Source organism: Ahaetulla prasina, unplaced genomic scaffold, assembly GCF_028640845.1.
Source record: "Ahaetulla prasina isolate Xishuangbanna unplaced genomic scaffold, ASM2864084v1 Contig21, whole genome shotgun sequence".
NCBI lineage: Eukaryota > Metazoa > Chordata > Lepidosauria > Squamata > Colubridae > Ahaetulla > Ahaetulla prasina.
The window spans coordinates 13,132-33,561 of NW_026681965.1; the positions used below are offsets into that span (position 1 = coordinate 13,132).

The window sequence follows — 20,430 nt, forward strand, 5'->3', positions numbered from 1 at the left end:
ATAGGTAAAAAGTATAATGTTTTCTTTTTTCATTTGTTTAACTGGCTTCTCTTAATCTAGTTTTAAGATTTGTGTGGAGAACAACTCATGTTTTAGATCATATTTATGCAGAAATATTGAAAATTCAAAAAGAGTTCACAAACTTTTACATAACCCTGTGCCTTATAAATTGTCCGTGCCTGCTTTTATAGGATTTTTATGATAGGAAGAATATTGTGTATGACAAGAATATTTTTATTTACTTAACAGTTAATGGAATGACTATGTTCATGGGACTTCTAAAACAATTCTCAAAAATGGCTTTCATTGATAGCCATTAGTGACCACGTAAAAATAATGGCAGCATTGATCAGCACAATTCAAATGTGTAATTCCAGGGGAAATTTATTAATACTGTTTAATTGTAATAAACCAAAAAATATTCATATTCTTTATTATTAAAAATCACATAAATTCTTGGCTTGTGAGTTGAATAACATTGTTTATAATCCTACTTCTGATTTCAACAAGTATCTTGAATTTCAAAACTCCATTGTTAATTAAACACTTTAATGTGATTAGTGAATTAATTTGATAGCCTTTGCACTTTGTGAATACATATTTCCCAAACATCAAAGGCACAATCAAGCAAAAGTTAAAGCACTTGGAAATCCACTTAACTTCAGTATGAAGATGTTGCAGTTGGTGAACATTTGCACTTAAATTCACAGAATATAAAAGCGCTTAGGTGGGATCACTCCTCAATTTATTTTTCATATTCTTTCTGATGATAGCAGGTTCCCTTCTAGTTTTGACTATTATCAATTCTGATTAATAACATTAGAATACCAGTACAAATGCCTTAAGGCAGGGGTCTCCAACCTTGGCAACTTTAAGCCTGGAGGACTTCAACTCCCAGAATGTCCCAACCAGCTTTGCTGGCTGGGGAATTCTGGGAGTTGAAGTCTTCCTGGCTTAACGCTGCCAAGGTTGGAGACCCCCCACCTTAAGGAATCACCCCACTAGATTTCTTCATGATAAGGCTATTTTAAGCTACTATACATATTGATTTCTAAAGACAGTGAATATTAATTGGATGCATATGTTCATGGATACTGCCAAATGTGACATTAGGGTGTGTAATTCTCCTTCAGCACTTAAAGCATTCACATGTGAATTTATAGGACAATAAAAAACAGAACTATGATTTTGAATGTTCTTCTAATGTGAGGTACGCATTGGATATCAATCATTGCATTTTATAATAAGTTTGACATGATGGTGGTAGAAATCTAATAACATTCATTTATTTCCAATTATGTAATATAAAGATGCTCTAGCCCTAATTGGAAAATGTTATTAAATATTATTTGGAATTCAGAGAGCTACTGGAGGCACACTGGAGGCTTCTGGCATGCCTGAATTAGACTTTATGATTGTTTGTATTTCAAACATCAGGTTCCCAAGCCACATCATACCCCTAATTTTGGAAGTTCTCCACATGATATGGAAAAGGCACCTCCTTTCTAAACTTTGATATCGGCCTAGTAGTTCCTTAGAGCTTGAGAACAATCCCCAACAAAGGGCCAACCACGATCAAATATCCTTTTTTCACATTAAAGATGCATCAAAGCATCTTAGAAAAATTGGGATTCACAAGCAATTAACACCTAAAAGGAGAAACTCTAAATGGCAACTGACAGTAGTTACTCATATTTGCTTGTAGAACATTCAGTCCCAATATTGAAAAAATAAAGGCTTCTGTGTAATAAATGAAATTCCAAGTTTGCTTTTCACCCACTGAATATTTTGAAGTTTGTGATTAACAGGACACTTAAGCCAAATCTCGGTGCTCGTGGTTGGTTAAAATCATGTCTTCAATGTCATCTCTGGAATGTCATCTCTGGTGTCATTTCTCTTTATTTCTTTGTCACGGAAGCCACTGCTTTCTTAGCAGCATCTTCAAGGTCACTTGCAGAAGTAATGGGAAGTCCACTTTCGTTCAGAATGCGCTGGGCTTCGTGAACATTTGTTCCTGAGGGGAAAGAGGAGGGGGAAAAAAAGTTAACTCCTATTTCTTTCTAGTTTTTAATAAAGGAGAATATTTGTAGCTCAGGGCCAAAAGGAGGAGTCCTTGGTGCTCTCTGAGTGAAATTGTTTTCTTGTAGACGTTTCATTACCTAAACTCAGGTGCTGCTGCTGATGTTACCTAATTTGGCTAATGAAATGTCTGCAAGAAAACAACCAAACTCAGGGAGCACCAAGGACTCCTCATTTCTGGTTTTTGAAAGTTGTAAGAGGAACGTGAAGGTACAGTACAGTAAAGATCAAGCACCATTTCATAAGGAGGCCCCATAAAAAAGACATAACAATACTGAAACCATTTCTAGTTGTACGAAATGTGTAGGTCTGTTGGATTTTGACTCTACACCAGGGGTGTCCAAACTTGACTCCTTGAAGAGTGGTGGACTTCAACTCCCAGAAATCCCCAGCCAGCATGAGCTATAAATATGAGCAAGTTGCTGGCTGGGGAATTCTGGGAGTTGAAGTCCACCATTCTTCAAGGGGCCAATTTGGACATCCCTGCTCTAAACCATTAAAGAACACGTCCAGCTTTTTCTTTGTAATGCCTCCTCCTGTGTTTAAATTTTACACTGCATCTAGAATCCGCTAGGTGCAGGATAACCATTGAAAAATATAGTATTGATCTCCTATGGATCCAGAAGACAGAAGAAGACAATGACAACCATTTGGCTAACTTAATACTGAGTCATTTAACTTACTTCAACTGTATATTAATAGATAAATAGTTCTTCATGAAATGTTTCAACAGAATAAATTACACAGCACAGGATCAGACAAGGAATATTAGCAAAGACGTAAGATATAGATCAAGTTTTTTTCCTCCCCTATAATACAAATTACTCTGGTCGAGATTATAAATAGCCTACCATGATTTATTTCTGTGTCCATTTATCAGAATAACGAAGAAAGCTAACACCAGAAAACTAAATCAAAATATACATTGCATAAAAAACATACAGGCTCTGCAGAGTTCTTACAACATGAATATGAACAGAAGTCTTAGACCTATCGAATTATCTGTTCTCAAAGGCAAAGATCTCTGCTAGGTCTACTACTAGAGATGGGTGGTTTCTCCATCACAGAACAGTTGCTTTCCATGCAGAAGGTCCTGTATCTCTGAATAAGTCACGGCTGCCCTCAGAAACCTTTGTTGCCAGGAAATGAACCACAAGATGATACTCCTTTGTCACCATTCCACATGCGGGAGTAAACATTTAATTGTCAACACTGGTGATGGGATTTTGTCCTTCTCCAAATCTGACAGGATGCAGCTATTTCAAAAGCCGAAGAACAGGCTGAGCTGGAGAAACTGTTCAATCCTCAACTGAGAAGAATAGAAAGGAGCTGCTGCAGTTACTTCCAACGCTTGTTGTCAGAAGCAGTTATCTTAATCTCTCTACTGCCAGGACTGATTCTGAGAAGGACCTTTCACAGAATAAAACCAGACAAGCCAACACTGTGATTCACTACAAGGCAATTTCTTTTACTCCATCATTCTCTGACATGTCCAGTATTCGCTTCAACCAGGGGTGAAATCCAGCAGGTTCTGACAGGTTCTGGAGAACTGGTAGTGGAAGTTTTGAGCAGTTCGGAGAACTGGCAAATACCACCTCTGGCTGGCCCCAGAGTAGGGTGGGAATGGAGATTTTGCAATATCCTTCCCTGAAGAGTGGGAGGAATGGGGATTTTTAAAATTTGCATTTATATCTCGCCCTTCTCCGAAGACTCAGGGCAGCTTACACTATGTTAGCAATAGTCTTCATTGTATTTGTATATTTATATACAAAGTCAACTTATTGCCCCAACAATCTGGGTCCTCATTTTACCTACCTTATAAAGGATGGAAGGCTGAGTCAACCTTGGGCCTGGTGGGACTAGAACCTGCAGTAATTGCAGGCAGCTGCTGTTAATAACAGACTGCATTAGCAGTCTGAGCCACAAAGGCCCATTTTGCAGTATCCTTCCCCTGGAGTGGTGTGGGAATGTAGATTTTGTGGTATCCTTTCCCTGCCACACCCACCAAGCCACGCCACGCCCATAGAACTGGTAGTAAAAAAAATTGGATTTCACCACTGGCTTCAACCCTGTGCAAGAAGTTCACTCAACGTATCTTCTGAATTGGCCAAGAAAAAGTTCAGCAAGAGATTATTCATACTGTAAATTTGGTTGCAGGGCAATGTATTTCACTTAGGAGAGGGAAAAGATACGAGCTTTTAGAAGTTTTTACGTTACAGCCTTATGCATGTTTACCTGACCGCAAGCCTTTTTTTTTTTTTGCCTTTACACAAAGACGGATTTTATTCTGAATAAATATGCATAGGCCTGTGCCGTTAGAAATCTAGAAGTGGACACAGATATCAAGTCCAGTCAGTGTTAAGACTTGTAGCCTGCAAAGAAAGAAAGAATGGGAGAAAGGAAGAAGTCATAAATTAAGAAAGACGTTTCAGAGATGTGGGTGCTACACCATGTCAGGCTCCTATACAAGGCACATGCATGACCAAATCAGAGGAGATTAATTTAAAAAAAAAGACTGATCTCTGCTCGCATCCTGCAGCTCTTTGTTCATTAATACTGAAAAAAAGACAGGCCCAGTTGAAATGTTCTGACAGAAATGCTCACGCAGATTTAGTTCCTCCCCAGAAGTCTCTCTCTCTCTCTCTCTCCTCTGTTTTGATGCTGATTGGGCACTTCGTGACACTAATGGCATCTTTCCCTAGGTAGCAGAAAGTATAATGTGCATAACCAATGGCTGTCAACATTCAAGATCATCTCCTCTCACTATGCTCTGGCAGGTTTAACCATGAACAATGAATGCCAATAAGGAGGACCTACAATACTATTAAAAACTGCTCCCGGGGGTAGAAATCTCAGCCCCTGAGTGAAATATTCACACATGTATTGTGATTTTGACGGGTGAAAAAAAGCCAATAGCCACATTCTGCCCTCCTGAAGCGCTGAAATGTTCAACAAAAATCAGCCAGACCTTCTGTCCTGCCTGACAGGTGTAAGTATTTCTACTTATAAATCAAAATGGCAGGCACCTTGGAATTACAACAAGCAGCAAAGGTGTTAGAGGAATTGTAATGCTAATTAAAAGGCTTCATAACGTCTCAGCTGACGTCCATGAAGAATGATTAATAAAGCTAAGTATTACCTTACCTTCTTACCTTACATAGTGTTTTGTGAATAGTCTGTTTGGTCAGTATTTCTGCAGCAATTTTAAAAGCAGGTCACTGTTATCTTCATATCCCTGGAAAGGAGTGTGTCAGTGTGTGTCAGAGAGTGTGTGTGTGTGTGTGTGTGTGTATGGGTATGTGCATGCATGTGTGTTTGTGCACACAATTTGGGAAAAATAAAGAGGAAGCTAACTTGTAATTCTGCAGCACTGGCAAGACTGGAACGACAATCTTCCTGATTCACAGCTCAGTCTCTCAAGCAGAATATTACATTGACTTTAACTTCGGATATCATTTCAAAATGATTGCTCCTAGGCCTTAAAGATTTAAATTTCAATCCTTGCTGGTTTCTTTTCGCACTCGAGTTTTGATGAGCAACATATCTCCACTGTAGATGCTCAATAGTTATGATCTTCATTTTACTATATATATATATTTATCTCTGAACTGTTGTGCAAAAGGTTGAGATCATAAGAAATGCTTTACTTTAAGGTATCAGTCAATATTTGTCATCGACTGAATTTTAAGTCTGTCTTTCTATCTGTTTTTCCATCTGTCCATCTTACGTCTCTGCAGACACATACTGCTCTTCTCTATGAATGTAAATATCTCAGTTATTAGCTTCCTTGTTTAATAGGGCCTCTGGTGGCTCAACAGACTAATGCAGTCTGTTATTAACAGCAGCTGCTTGCAATTACTGCAGGTTCAACTCCCACCAGGCCCAAGGTTGACTCAGCCTTTCATCCTTTATAAGGTAGGTAAAATGAGGACCCAGATTGTTGGGGGCAATAAGTTGACTTTGTATATAAATATACAAATAGGATGAGACTATTGCCTTACACAATGTAAGCCGCCCTGAGTCTTCGGAGAAGGGCGGGATATAAATGCAAATTTAAAAAAAATAGGAGAAAACACCGTTACAACGAAGCTTCATACATATTGATATAATACACAGCTCCTCAGAATTCTGAAACTCACTCAAATAAAACTACTTCAAAAGATACTTTTTAAACCTGAAGAACCATAAGGAGAAAAGCCTTTGAGTATGCTAAAAGAGACGTCACTTGAATTCACTTCCTTTTCCCTAGGAAAATAGATGAGAAATGAGATGTTTTCAGGGGAAGGAGAATGGTGAGGAGATAAAACTACCTTTCTTAGAGTGGTAACCTGACGTTTGTAGATAACCATTAAGAACATATTATTGCTATCCAGAAAGATATCAAGGTGTGTTCATTATGTGATAAGAAGTCGTCTTGCAAGATCTTTTCTTTGTATTGCATAGAACATTGATTTTTAACATCAAAATTCACAATTTCACAATCTCAGCAGCATGTGCAATCTGTCTCAATTGTAAACATGTGAGTATATATATATATAAAAAACTACTGGGTTCAGCAGCATGTACAAAATAAGAAACTATAAGCAACTATATCACTGAAGTGCACTTTGTAGTATCATTGCTCCTACGTCTACCCCAGGATAAGTTGGGAAAAAAGTTCTGCTTTTTCCCCCAAACCATACCATTTTATTTGTGCCACTTTATGTGGCAATAAAGACTTTTGCAACTCTGACACATCACATCAGCTCATAAAAAAGGTGAGAGAACATTGACAAAGCCATTCGTGTGGGACTTATGGCCAAGAAACAGCGTCCGGGTAAAAAGGGATCCTTATTTCATTGGTATAAGAATTGAGGGTGATGAATCTGTATCCATGTTTATTATGTTATTTCCAATATTATTTTTTTAAGGTATTAACTCTGATATGATGAACTGGCATTCTAGGGAGTGATCTATATCAGGGGTCTCCAACCTTGGTCCCTTTAAGACTTGTGGACTTCAACTCCCAGAATTCCTCAGCCAGCAAAACTCTGGGAGTTGAAGTCCACAAGTCTTAAAGGACCAAGGTTGAGACTCTAATCTATACTGTCCATCTCCATCTCTCTCTTTCTCCCACCCTCTTCAAAATACACAGGCAAAGAATGGAAAATGGTCAATTACCTAGTTGGAAAAATGGACTATTTGTATTGACAGTAGTTCCCAAGACGAACAACAAACTAACAAACTCCAGTGCTGCTTAGTGCTAATCATTATTGTTCTATATTTATACACATACTAGAGGCTCAAGGCAACTTCTCAAAGGCAAACATAATTTTGACCTAATTCCCTTTTCCTTTGCTACTAGAAAATAATGAACCTTATCTCAACGTTTAATAATTTGGGCTGCTTCAGCTTTTTTAATTGGAGATAATATTAAATGTGGCTACAAGAACGTTAGTCATTCTAAAAATGATTGTGTGCTCTCATCAATATCCTAGGTCATTTTCAAAGAATGTGATGATAAAATATAATCGGGTTTTTTTTCCAGGTAATTTATTAAAAAGACAACATGCTGAGCTGGTTAAAATCTCCAACGGGCACCAAGATTGTTTTAGGTTGGTGGAAGTGTCAAGCTTTCTTTAAATGTCAAAAGAAAGACTCCATGTTCTCTTTTTCCTGTTTTTGATATTGCCCTTATCAATGTTTAATTATTCAATTAAATTAAATTTATATGCCACCCACATCACTACCCAAAGCAACTCTGGGCAGCTGACAATATAATATCCATGAGAAACACTGGAAATGAGAAGAAAATCAGCTATAATCCACAAAATTATTTGTTGCTTTGGCAACGGTAAGTAGGTAGATAGGTAGGTAGGAAGGAAGGAAAGAAGGAAGGAAGGAAGGAAGGAAACCGTTATTAGTGTTCTGAGTTTTAAAAAATGTTTGAAGAACATATTCATAGGTAGGTACAATATTTATATAGATGTTACAAGGTGCTCTGCTGCAGCAAACTATTAGAATTAGGATCCAAGCTACATATAGTTGGTTTCAGATTTCTACAGTGCGGTTCAAAACTGATGAAAAGACCAAGAAGACAAGTTTCCGCAAAATAGCTACTGTATGTTTTAGCCAATCAATTTTTATTACTATTTTTCTTATTATAGGAAATACTTTCATAATAGTTATCAGTGATTTCTGCAAAAATGTTGATCAAAGGCATAGAGGTGAATAAAATTCATTGCATAGAATTAAAAAAGTCTACACAAGAGAGAGAGAAAGAAAAAAGATGGATATCATGGTGCGCTGAGCATCATGAACAAGAATGTTTAGTTTAATAATATCAATGGTGCTCATCTTTACAAATAAATAAAAATTAAATACCATTTCTGAAATAAAAGGAAACAAAAGATACTGTATACATTTGCATTGGTTAAAACATAATGTTAAAGCCATAAAAATGATTCAGTATTTTTTTTTTATGTTTTGCGAAGGGTCATTGTTTGGAATCTGTGATCAAAAGCTGTGATTTTAATAAACTGAGCTTCCTTTGATATTTGAAGTGCCAGAAATCTTTTTAAAAAGATTGCAGCATATTGAACAGCAAAAATCTAAAAAAAAAAAAAAAAGGAGTTAAGGGTATGTTTTTTTCTTCCTGACTGTGGTTTAAAAAACACAGAATTTTTCTTTCACTGAAGTAAACCAAAATTAACCTACTGCCACTGGATGGTGTTAGAGACCTGTAAACAGAGTTCCAGTCCCAAGCAATCAAAACAATCCGTGCTGTGCTTGCACTGAATGAAGCTGTTAAACAGAGGAAATAACATGGAAGAGAAATTTGTATGGTTTCTCTCTATAATCAAGATTTCCCTTAAATGTGAACTATAATACATGGGGTAATCAGACAAACCATTTTACTAACTCTGCCACAGCTGGATTCCAAACCAATTCAGGTCATTGCAAAACTGGAAAAAAAAATATGCTCAGAATTTGGTTTCCTTATTATTGTTAGAAACCAGGAGTGCATGTAATATTTGCAACAGAAGTTTAAAAATAAAAGAAAACACATTTGTATGTGGCTGGGTTGATGTTCTGGATTCAGTCGTATTGTAGTTTGGCTGGACATATTTTCTTGTTTTAATTATTTTGTGGCATTATTTGCAGGAACGACTAGACACAACTCATAAATCAATATCAAATGTTTATGTTAAACCAATACATGAGTGATGCGATGTAAATAGAATCAAGGTCTTGTGAAATATTAGTGCTGCTTTATAAAACCCTAGGAAGACCACACCTGGAATGCTAAAACCAATTTGGTCACCATACTACAAAAAAGATGTTGAGACCTTGGAAAAAGTTCAGAGAAGAACAACTAAGATGATCAAATGCCTGGAGACTAAACCATACGAAGAACAGCTGCCGGATTTGGCTAGTCTAAAGAAAAGAAGAATTAAGGGCGTTGTGATAATATTCCAGTACTTAAGGGGCTGCCACAAAGAAGGGGTCAAATTATTCTCCAAAGCATTGGAAGGCAGGACAAGAAACAATGGATGGAAACTATTCAAGGAGAGAAGCAACCTGACGAAACTTCCTAATAGTGAGGACAATTAACCAGTGGAATAGTTTTTTTTTTTAAAAAAAATTATTTGCATTTATATCCCGCCCTTCTCCGAAGACTCAGGGCGGCTTACACTATGTTAGCAACCTTGGGTCTGGTGGGACTAGAACCTGCATTAATTGCAGGCAGCTGCTGTTAATAACAGACTGCATTAGCAGTCTGAGCCACGGAGGCCCGTTTGCCTTCAGAAATCATGGGCGCTCCATCACTGGAGGTTTTTAAGAAGAGTCTAGACCAGTGGTAGTCAACCTGGTCCCTACCGCCCACTAGTGGGCATTCCAGCTTTCATGGTGGGCAGTAGGGGTTTTGTCCGATACTGAAGCACTTTCCTTTTTTAAAATTTAATTGACTTTTAAAAAAAATTTCATAGCATTATTTAAAAACATTTTCATTAGGTTTTCATAAAATTCCCCATGACAATTTAAATTTCTGAAAATATACTATTTGTATCGTCCGCACATAAGTTTAGTTCACGTTCGTAAGTGAAACTAAATGGCACTATAGTGTGACTGCAAACAAAAGAGCCTCATCCCAGAATAGCTTGTGCATCTCCCGCCACACCATCCAGCTGTAACAGACAAGCAGAGCTGGTAGCCAGTGCCCCCCCCCCAAACCCCCCCAAACCCAATCCACGATGTGTGAGAGGCATACGCAGACGACGATACACGGTGCATTACTGTGGAACCAGTGGGCAATTAGAAAATTTTACTACTAACAGAGTGGGCAGTAGGTATAAAAAGGTTGACTACCCCTGGTCTAGACAGTCACTTAACTGTAATAGTATAGGTTCTCTTGCTTGAGCTGGGGACTGGACTAGAAGACCTCCAAGGTCTCTTCCAGCTCATTCATTCTAAATGGAGATGGACTAGCAGAGGGTTGGACTAGATGACCTACAAGGTCCCTTCCAACTCCGTTATTCTATTCTATTCTATTCTATTCTATTCTATTCTATTCTATTCTATTCTATTGCCGTGGTCTCTTCAGAGTCTCCTTTATCCATTAATCAAAATACCTAAAGAAAGAGAAAACTTGTAGTGTGCTTGCCTCTATGTATAGAAACCCTAATACGATGCACTGCTCTTTGACTTTTTTGTTTTTTCAGTCAAGTACAGGTAGTTTTTGACTTATAACAGTTTTTTTAGTGACCGTTCAAACTTATACTGTCATTGAAAAAAGTGACTTATGACCGTTTTTCACACTTATGACCGTTGCAGCATCTCCATGGTCATGTGATCAAAATGAAAGTGCTATGCAAATGACTCATATTTATGACGGTTGCAGTGTCCTGGGGTCATGTGATCCCCTTTTTGCAAACTTCTGACAAGAAGAGTCAAAGAGGAAGCCAGATTCACTTAACAACCTAGTTACTACCTTAAGAACTGCAGTGATTCACTTAAGAACTATGTCAAGAAAAGCCGTAACTCACTTAACAAATGTCTCACTCAGCAACTTAAATTTTGGCCTCAATTGTGGTTGTAAATCAAGGACTACCTATATTTGTTTCCTGATCCTGGTCCTGATCCACATCTATATTATCTTTATTATTTAAAGCTCTACCCCCTCAGCATATTATAGTCTATTACTTTCCAAACTATTTTTTATTGTTTATTAAATTTATATGCCAGTTGCAATGTATGGCTGTGAAAGTTGGACCATAAGGAAGGCTGAGCATCAAAGAATTGAGGTCTTTGAATTACAGTGCCGGAGAAGACTCCTGCGAGTCCCTTGGATTGCAAGGTGATCAAACCGGTCAGTCCTAGAGGAGATCAACCCTCACTGCTCTTTAGAAGGCCAGATTCTGAAGATGAAACTGAAATACTTTGGCCACCTAATGAGAAAGAAGGACTCACTGGAGAAGAGCCTAATGCTGGGAAAGATTGAGGACAAAAGAAGAATGGGACAACAGAGAACGAGGTGGCTAGATGGAGTCACTGAAGCAGTGGGTGTGATCTTAAATGGATTCCAGAAGGTGGTAGCGGATAGGAAGGCCTGGAGGAATGCTGTCCATGGGGTCATGATGGGTCGGGCATGAGTTCACAACTAACAACAACAAAATTTATATGCCACCATCTCACTGCCCGAAGCTAGGTGACTTACAATGTAATAAAAAATAGAAATGTAAAAACAATGATAAGAACAATTAAAATGACAGAGGCTAAAAAATACCCACATGGACTCAAGCAAAGCAGAGCAAAGAAGGTTAATTTCTTTCCTGTTAATGCATCAACTACCTCCCACCCTAGAGTGTCTCTATTGAGGGGCCAGGCCAAACTAGCTTTCCAAAAAGATAAAAAAATCTTGGTCATGGGTTCCTTTTGCTATTATTACAGAAGTCCTCAACTTACGATCCAACTACTAAGTGGCCATTCTAAGCTACAATGAACCCAAAAGGTACTTGCAGGCCTTGCTTCCCTGTGGTCATGTGATCGTATTTTGGCCTGCATTTATGGCTTGCAATGTCCGGCAATTCTGTGATTTACAACATTTTCACTGGAAACGGGCGTTTACTTATGGTTTCTGGCAACAAAACACCTATAGCGAACAACGGTTACACTTAAATAACGGTGGCATTTACTTAGTGACCGCTGCAAAAATAAAGGACTGTAAAATCAGGGGCAGTCACACAATGACCCACTTGTCAATCAGCATGAGTTATGACCATAACTGTAGATTCAATTATGGGCTTAATTCAAGGACTACCAATTATGGGCTTAATTCAAGGTATCTTTACTTTTGGTTGCTTGTGTTGGCTGAATTCTCAGAAAGCTACCTGGTCCACTCAAAAGAAGGTCACCAATGCATGCTTAAATATATTATGGATCTAAATTCCTGTTGTGTAGCTCTTGAGGTAGCCAGAGATACAACAGATACATCAATCTCCTTGTGTATCTTTGTAGTCTAGGACAGGGGTCTCCAACCTTGGCAACTTTAAGATTTGTGGACTTCAACTCCCAGAGTTCCGAGGAACTCTGGGAGTTGAAGTACACAAGTCTTAAAGTTGTCAAGGTTGGAGACCCCTGGTCTAGGAACTCTGGGAGTTGAAGTCCACAAGTCTTAAAGTTGCCAAGGTTGGAGACCCCTGGTCTAGGAGAATCTTCCTATAGGTTGTACAGGCAGTAATTACCTAATTTTAATCCAGCCCTTTCAACAATTTGTTATAAAAAAAAATCTCTTGAAACAGATGAGGTGCACTTCCCAGCAGGAACAATTACTTCATGCATTAAATGCACAGTACGAGATTCTTCTAATCACTTTGGGTACTTTTTAAAAAATTGTACTTCTCAGTTGGGGAGCACTCCTTCTTTTTCTTTCTTTCATATCAAGCAAATACCTGTAAGTATAAAGTTACTATTTTTGAACGAGAGACTAATCCTTTCTTTATCCACTGGTAAAACAGCTTGTAATTATTACACAGCTGAGAACAAAGATTTGTCCAGAAAATCCTGCTAAATCAAGACCGAGTTGACTGATTAAAACTTTACTCATCAAGACATCTGCAATATACTGCTGCAGGAGAGCAAAGAATTTTTTAAAGTCCAGCCACAAATCTGTTAAAAGATTTATAGGAATCATTATGAACCTTCTGTCATAGAAATGCGTCAAAGAGAACAGGTTGCTCCATGCTGTATCCTTTCAGCTTCACTTTATAGTATCCTGGAGTACTCATTGTTATGAATTATTGTTAATTTTTATCTCAAATCATGTGAGATTTATTTAATGAACAGACAAGTATGGAAAACCAGAAATTATAGTATGGGGAACCAGAGATTACAGAAATAGTGTGGACTTAGAAGACTAGAACCAATATTATCTTGGCTAAATGGTTATGAAGTTTGTTGGCAGGGCTGCATCCTAGATTCTTTATTGTCAAAACAATAAAGATCATTTCTATAAGAACTGTGTTGTAGCAACCACAATATTTGATCCACAGATCAGACCTGTTGCTTTGCAGGTGATCTGACTCCCTCCAAACCTAGAACATGATGGGATTAAAGCATCCTACTGTAACTTTGTAGCCTCCAGATGGCCACAGATTCTAGAATTTTCAATCCTAAATATGCCTGAAAGGTATCAGGTTGAAGAAAGCAGGTTTAAAGCTATGAGAAGGTATGAATGGGCTGAAATGCTGCAATAGTGAATCCTGTGTGGGTGACTGAAACATCGACATGTTTATCAAGGTTGATTAAACACAGTTTTTTGCTAAGGAAAAATCTATAGCTGATTCCGTGTTCTATCCATACCACTTCTAGAGACTGATAGAACGGTAGCTGTATGGAGATTCGAGACAAGTGTCAGGCAGCATCTTTCATTATATTTGAGGGCTATAATTTTAGGATATTAGCTGAAGTCCAGCCAACCTAGAACGTTGAATCTGAGTCTTTTTCAACCAAGAAGAATGGCAAGTGGGCTCCTCTCTGCTGCACATCTTCCAGCATTTGTTGCCCTGAAGCAACCATCTCATTCTAGTTTCACATGAACTGAAATGGTATAGGGTTCCCTGCTTGAGCAGGGAGTTGGACTAGAAGACCTCCAAGGTCCCTTCCAACTCTGATATTCTATGTTCTAGAACAGGGTCTCACCTTGGCAACACTTCAACTCCCAGAGTTCTGGGAATTGAAGTCCGCCAGGCTTAAAGTTGCCAAGGTTGGTGACCCCTGTTCTAGAAAACTAACTCCATCGTCAACCATCAGAGAACAGATCAAATGAAACAAAGATATCCAACAAATTCTATCACCTACCTTCAAGTCGGACCACTAGAGGCACTTTCAGTTCTAGCTCTCGGCAAGCTTTAGTGATACCGTTGGCAATAATGGCACAGTTGACAATTCCACCAAAAATATTTACTAAAATTGCTTCAACCTGGGGAAGAAAAAAAACAAAACCCTCACAGTCAATCTTTCAGAAATGCACCTAGGCTGTAAACATATGCTTTTAAATAAAAATATAAGCTCTTGTCAGAATGATTCCAAGCACACACAGAAACTGAGAGTAATCAATTGAAACAGAAAGCCAATGTGGTGTCATAATCCAAGTGTTGAACATGGGAAGACCCATGTTCAATCCCATTTGCCATGTCAGAAATCCCCTGGGTGACTTTGGATCATATTCTTTCTGCATCCACTGCTTTTATGTTTATTTGTTCATATATTTATATTCCCTCTTTATTATTCTTATAAATAATTAAAGGCCAAGGTTATCTAACACTTCTTCCTCCTATTTTCCTCACAACAACCACCCTCTGAGTTGGGTTGGGCTGAGTAAGAGGAACTGGCTCAAAGTCATCCAGCCCCACCCTTCATGCTTAAGGCGGAACTGGAACTCACTGTCTCCCAGTTTTTAGCCTGGTGCCTCCACCACTAGACCAAACTGGCTCTTTTAAACTCCCAGAAAAAAAGTTGGTATATAAATGAAACTAAAAATAATGCAATAAATAATGACAACTACTATGATTCAATATATCATAGGTTTGAACAGATAATTAACATTTTCTAATTTTATGATCCAAACTGAATTTTCCAAATCAAACTAGCAGAGAAAGCAGGACAACTAATTTTATGAAGTCTGAATAGCTTGGCTTGGCTTTCTGTGCCCATGTGATGATTAAAGTACACGTGACATTAATCTGACCATCTGCACAAGAATAATTACAGAAGATCCCGATGTCAATTAAATCTGGAGAATAATTAAGGGATTGTAAGATATAAAAAAATAGTGATGACCTCGAGACCAATAGAGATGATCCTGGATATGATGCAATGTTCTTGCATCATACAATTAATTTACCTTTACTCTCTTCCAGGATACTATCGTTGATTACTTCCAAGCCTAGCCATCATTTCTGCTTTTCCCTAATGGTCTTTTCCTCCAGAACTAGGGTATTTATTTATTTAGTCTGTTTTGAGACTGCCTGATTCCCAAAAGATTCTGGACAGATTACAATTCAATACTAATCAGGTTCCATACTATTTAATGTTGCCATCTGTTGAAGTACATCAAATGTGCCCTTTTGTTGAGTTGAATTATTATTATTTTATACTATTATTATTATACTTTTATTCATTAAACATGAAACTCAACTGAACATTTAAAGATGTATCACAAATATTATTGACTGGCACTGATGGTTGATATGAATTGCTGCCAGCATCCTAGGTATCAACCAAGTATCTTCTTAAAATGTATGATGTTCCGAGTTTTAGTTATTTATTTATATATATACGCAGTGGCTTAGGGGCTAAAATGCTGAGCTTGTTAATCGAAAGGTTGGCAGTTCAGCGGTTCGAATCCCTAGAGCTGCCATGTAACTTGTCCCAGCTTCTGCCAACCTAGCAGTTCTAAAGTACGTAAAAAATGCAAGTAGAAAAAATAGGGGCCACCTTTGTTGGGAAGGTAACAGCGTTCCGTGCACCTTTGGCTTTGAGTCATGCTGGCTACATGACCATGGTGACATCTTCGGACAGCGCTGGCTCTTCGGCTTTGAAACGGAGATGAGCACCACCCCCTAGAGTCGGGAACGACTAGCACGTATGTGCAAGGGGAACCTTTACCTTATGTATATGTGTGTGTGTGTGTGTGTGTGTGTGTGTGTGTGTGTGTGTGTGTGTTTGTTTTCTGAGGTTTTCGCGGGTATTTGTATGTAGGTCTTTGTTATTGCTCCGCGTAAAATTAGAATGTCTTGGCGACGAGTCTTATTCGTCATCTTCAGGCTTCCTGCTTCTGGGAGCAATGTGTGAAATAGCTGCAATCACACATTGCTCCCAGAAGCACGAAGCTGAAGCCTGAAGATGACGAATGAGACTTCGTCGAAACGTCGCCAAGACACTTCTAATTTTACGCGGGAGAAAACCCGAATAACCAAAGACCTACCTACCTACCTACCTACCTACCTACCTACATATATATGTATGTATGTATATATATTTGCTGTTGTTATTGTTAATCTTTAATTAAATTCACAGTCTGGAACTGATAAAAACTTAACAGTTTAAGTTGTAACCAAGGCTCTAAGAGCTGTTAAAGTAGCATCTGACAAAAAGGCAGTTTTGAGTACGGTGTTTTCTTTGATTATTATTATTATTATTGTTGTTGTTTTTGTTGTTCATCTCACAGTCATCCACATGTTCAGACTGGGTTTAACATTTTTGTCTATCAAGTCCTTATCAAGGACCTGGGAAAGACAAATCTGGATGTTTGACAGTATTACAGATATCGTTAAGGATGGAAGCTGTTCCAAGTAAAGCTTTCTTCTGCAATTGACTGATGGCAAATTTGTCAATGCCTATGGTGTTCAAATGGTGGTTGAGTTGTTTTGGGATTGCACCCAAGGTGCTTATTACCATTGGTACTACCCTTGCTTGCCTTTGCCACAGTCGTTCTATTTCTATTTGTAGATCTTTGTATTTTGTTATCTTCTCCAGTTCTTTCTCTTCTATTCTGCTGTTTCCAGGAACTACCACATCCACTATCCAGACATTTTTGTCTTTCTTATTGACAATTGTTAAGTCTGGGGTGTTGTTGATGTTGTTATTAGTATTATTGCTTTAATCTTCAATTAGATTCACAGTCTGGGACTGGTAAAAACATAACAGTTTAAGTCGTAACCAAGGGCCTAAGAGATATTAAGGTAGCATATAAGTATATGATTATTGTTGTTGTTGTCATGGTGACGCAATGGTTGAAATACTGAATTCCAGGCTAATTCTGTCGACTGCCACGAGTTCAATCCTGACTGGTTCAAGGTTGATTGAGCCTTCCATCCTTCCGAGATCAGTAAAATGGGGACCCAGATTGTTGGTGGCAATAGGCGGACTCTGTAAACTGCTTAGAGAGGGCTGTAAAGCACTATGAAGCGGCATATAAGTCTAATTGCTATTGCTACCATGTTATTTTGAAGTGAGGTTCAATATCTTCAAAATCTGAAAGTCAAGGCCCTAGGGACCCAAATGGGGAGACGTTATTGGAAAATGAGTACATTAACTAGAAATTATTCTCTGATTTGGACATTTTAAGAGCATGAGAAGAATCTCAGAGGCTTTTAAAGCTGATCTTTTTTAAATCAAAGAAATGTTTCAGTTTAGTTTTTAAAGGGGGCACCAAGCCATGACTCTGTGTATCCAGGGAGAGCTCTTTGGTTTTAGTAAATCCTTGAAATAAAGACCCGAATCTCTGAATTCTCAGTTCAAAAGATTGAGATGCTTTGAAAAATAAAGTCAGTTCTCCATTATAATGATGATAGGGATGAACCCACTTTGTGGCGGAGGAGATGCATAAAATGCATTTAAAGTGCTTTAAACTACATCTTCTATAGAGCTTTGAGAATTGTGATTAGTAACATAATCCCAACCCTCTGATTTAAACATTGCTGTGGGAGAAAGGGGGTCTAAAAACCCTTTGATACAATCTATTTTGGTATAGAATATTAGCATATAGGTTGCTCTTTTCTACTGGGGAGATTTACACTTTCAACGGTATGATGTTCAATACCAGTGAAAAATGTAATATAGTCCCCAAGATTGTGCATTTGTTGCTCATTTAATGACTGTGTAGAATGAAACTTAGAACAGCCACCAGCACTGGATTGTATACCATTAGTGAACAGCAACGATTTCTCCTGGAGTAGCTCAGGAACAAACAAACACAAATGGGTTATTTCCCTTTCTTGGGCTGATTACTGAGGCTCTGCACTCTCTAGTTCCAGCCTCGGAAACCTCATTTAGCCAAGATGATCTTAGAAATGGGAAACAAGGTCAGGCTTCCGCAAACCACCTTTCCCCAGATGGGAAATGTTTGCTTTTGCTTCCTTGTTTTTCATACATTTTTAAGACTGCATTAGTTCCGAACACTCTGTCTGTGGTGCAGGACTGCGTATAAAGAGAATGGCTACTTCATGGCCTGTTGGGTTTGCCAATAATCTTTGATGGGCCTCATTTGCTAGATTGTCATCAACTGCTAAGTTGGCAGAAGCTGGGAGAAATAATGGGAGCTCACCCCGTTATTGCTGTGGGATGGTTCAGTGACTAAGACGCTGAGCTTGTCGAAATAAAGGTTGGCAGTTCAACCAACCACTGAACCGCTGAACTGCCAACCTTTATATTGACAAGCTCAGCATCTTAGTCACTGAGCCATCGTGTCCCAAATACACACACACACACACACACACAGAGTATTGTATTATACATACATACACATACATACATATATACATACATACATACATACATACATACATACATACATATATATATATATATATATATATATATGTCTTGGCATATTCTGGTCTTTTCCCGTGTAAGGTTGAGAGTATCTTGGCGACATTTCGATGAAGTCTCACTCAAAATCTTCAGGCTGGTGTTTACGGCTTCATACTTGTGCGAGCAAAGCGTGGTTGGAGCTGCCATCTCTCTATAAATACTGGTGGGGAGATGGGGAGTGCTGGCTTTATTGCTATAAGTGGGTTGGTGGGCTGTGTTGTTACATCTTGATTGGTTGGTGGAGTTGGTGTTTGCAGATTAGTCGGCTGTTCCGTAGCATCCTGTAACGGGTGTGGTCCTAGCTGTGTGCCCATTAGTCTTCTATGTTGTAACGACCTGGGTAATGGGCCGTGTGGTAACATCCTGAGCTCTGGTACTGTGACATCCTGAGTCTCGTGCTGTAACATCCTGGGTGGTTGGTTGTGTTGTAACACCCTGAGCTTTAGTGTTGTGACCTCTTGAGTTCTGTGATGTAATGTCCTGAGCAGATGGCTGTGATGCAACATCCAGGGTTTTGGTTTGGCTCAGAGTTTAGTGACCGTCAGTTACAACAGCACTGAAAAGTGACTTTTCACATTTACGACCTTTGCAGCATCCCCAAGTTCACATGAGCAAAATTCAGATACTTGGCAACTGACTCATATATATGATGGTTGCAGCATCCTGGAGTCATCTTTTGTGATCTTCTGACAAGCAAAGTCACGGGATTCACTTAACAACCGTGTTACTAACCTAACCACCGCAGTGATACACTTGACAACTGTAGCAAGAAAAGTCGTAAAATAGGACAAAACTCACTTAAGAAATGTTTCACTTAGCAGCAGAAATTTTGTTTTTGGTGTCTCCTTGTCTTGATCATATTGTGTCCTGATTTGAATACCCTAATGCCATTATCTATTTCTAAGGCACTTGGAAGTGGTTTCTGTTGATCTGCTGCATTTTCAATCTGAAGTCTTGGTTGCCAATTGGAATAAGGGAGTGGTTGAGGACTTGGATTGGATCACATCCATGGCCTCTTCCCTCTCAAGACTCTATGGAGGACTTGGAAATGAAATACAAAAGGAGTTATCTGGAATGCTATGGACATTCAAGAAAGGATGAATGTGACTGAACAGGGATTAGGATTACTATTAAATCCTATCATGTGGCAGTAAAGGTGGCAAAGCATTAATACTTCTCTACCTTTATTGTGTCTGCAGACTGCAAACTTCCAGTCCTGTTTCAGATGACATAACATCTCTGGTGAAGTTACACTATCCAGACACACCTAGTAATCAATCTGGAGGTCTTCCTAGAGTCCTGCTTGAAGAATAAATGGCAGCTGTGCCTGAGAGGGCCTTTGTACAGCTTTGTGCTATTTACCCCTGTACCTGGATCAGGAGGCTCTACTCACAGTAATTCATGCCTTAATCTGCCTTTAGAGAATAACTGGATGTTTCAGCTGGTGCAAACATGGAAGAGGGCTATCCATAATTGAAAGATGCATTAACAATGTAA

At 38.6% G+C, this 20,430-nt stretch overlaps 1 long non-coding RNA gene across 1 annotated transcript; it reads right to left on the bottom strand.

Moving 5' to 3' along the window:
- Positions 1–366: 366 nt before the first annotated feature.
- LOC131187298 (uncharacterized) lies at positions 367–14,550 on the bottom strand. Its single transcript, XR_009152514.1, has 2 exons — positions 14,419–14,550; positions 367–2,014 (listed from the first exon to the last, which is right to left on the bottom strand). It is a non-coding gene; the product is annotated as an uncharacterized LOC131187298 (long non-coding RNA).
- Between the last annotated feature and the right edge of the window lie 5,880 nt (positions 14,551–20,430).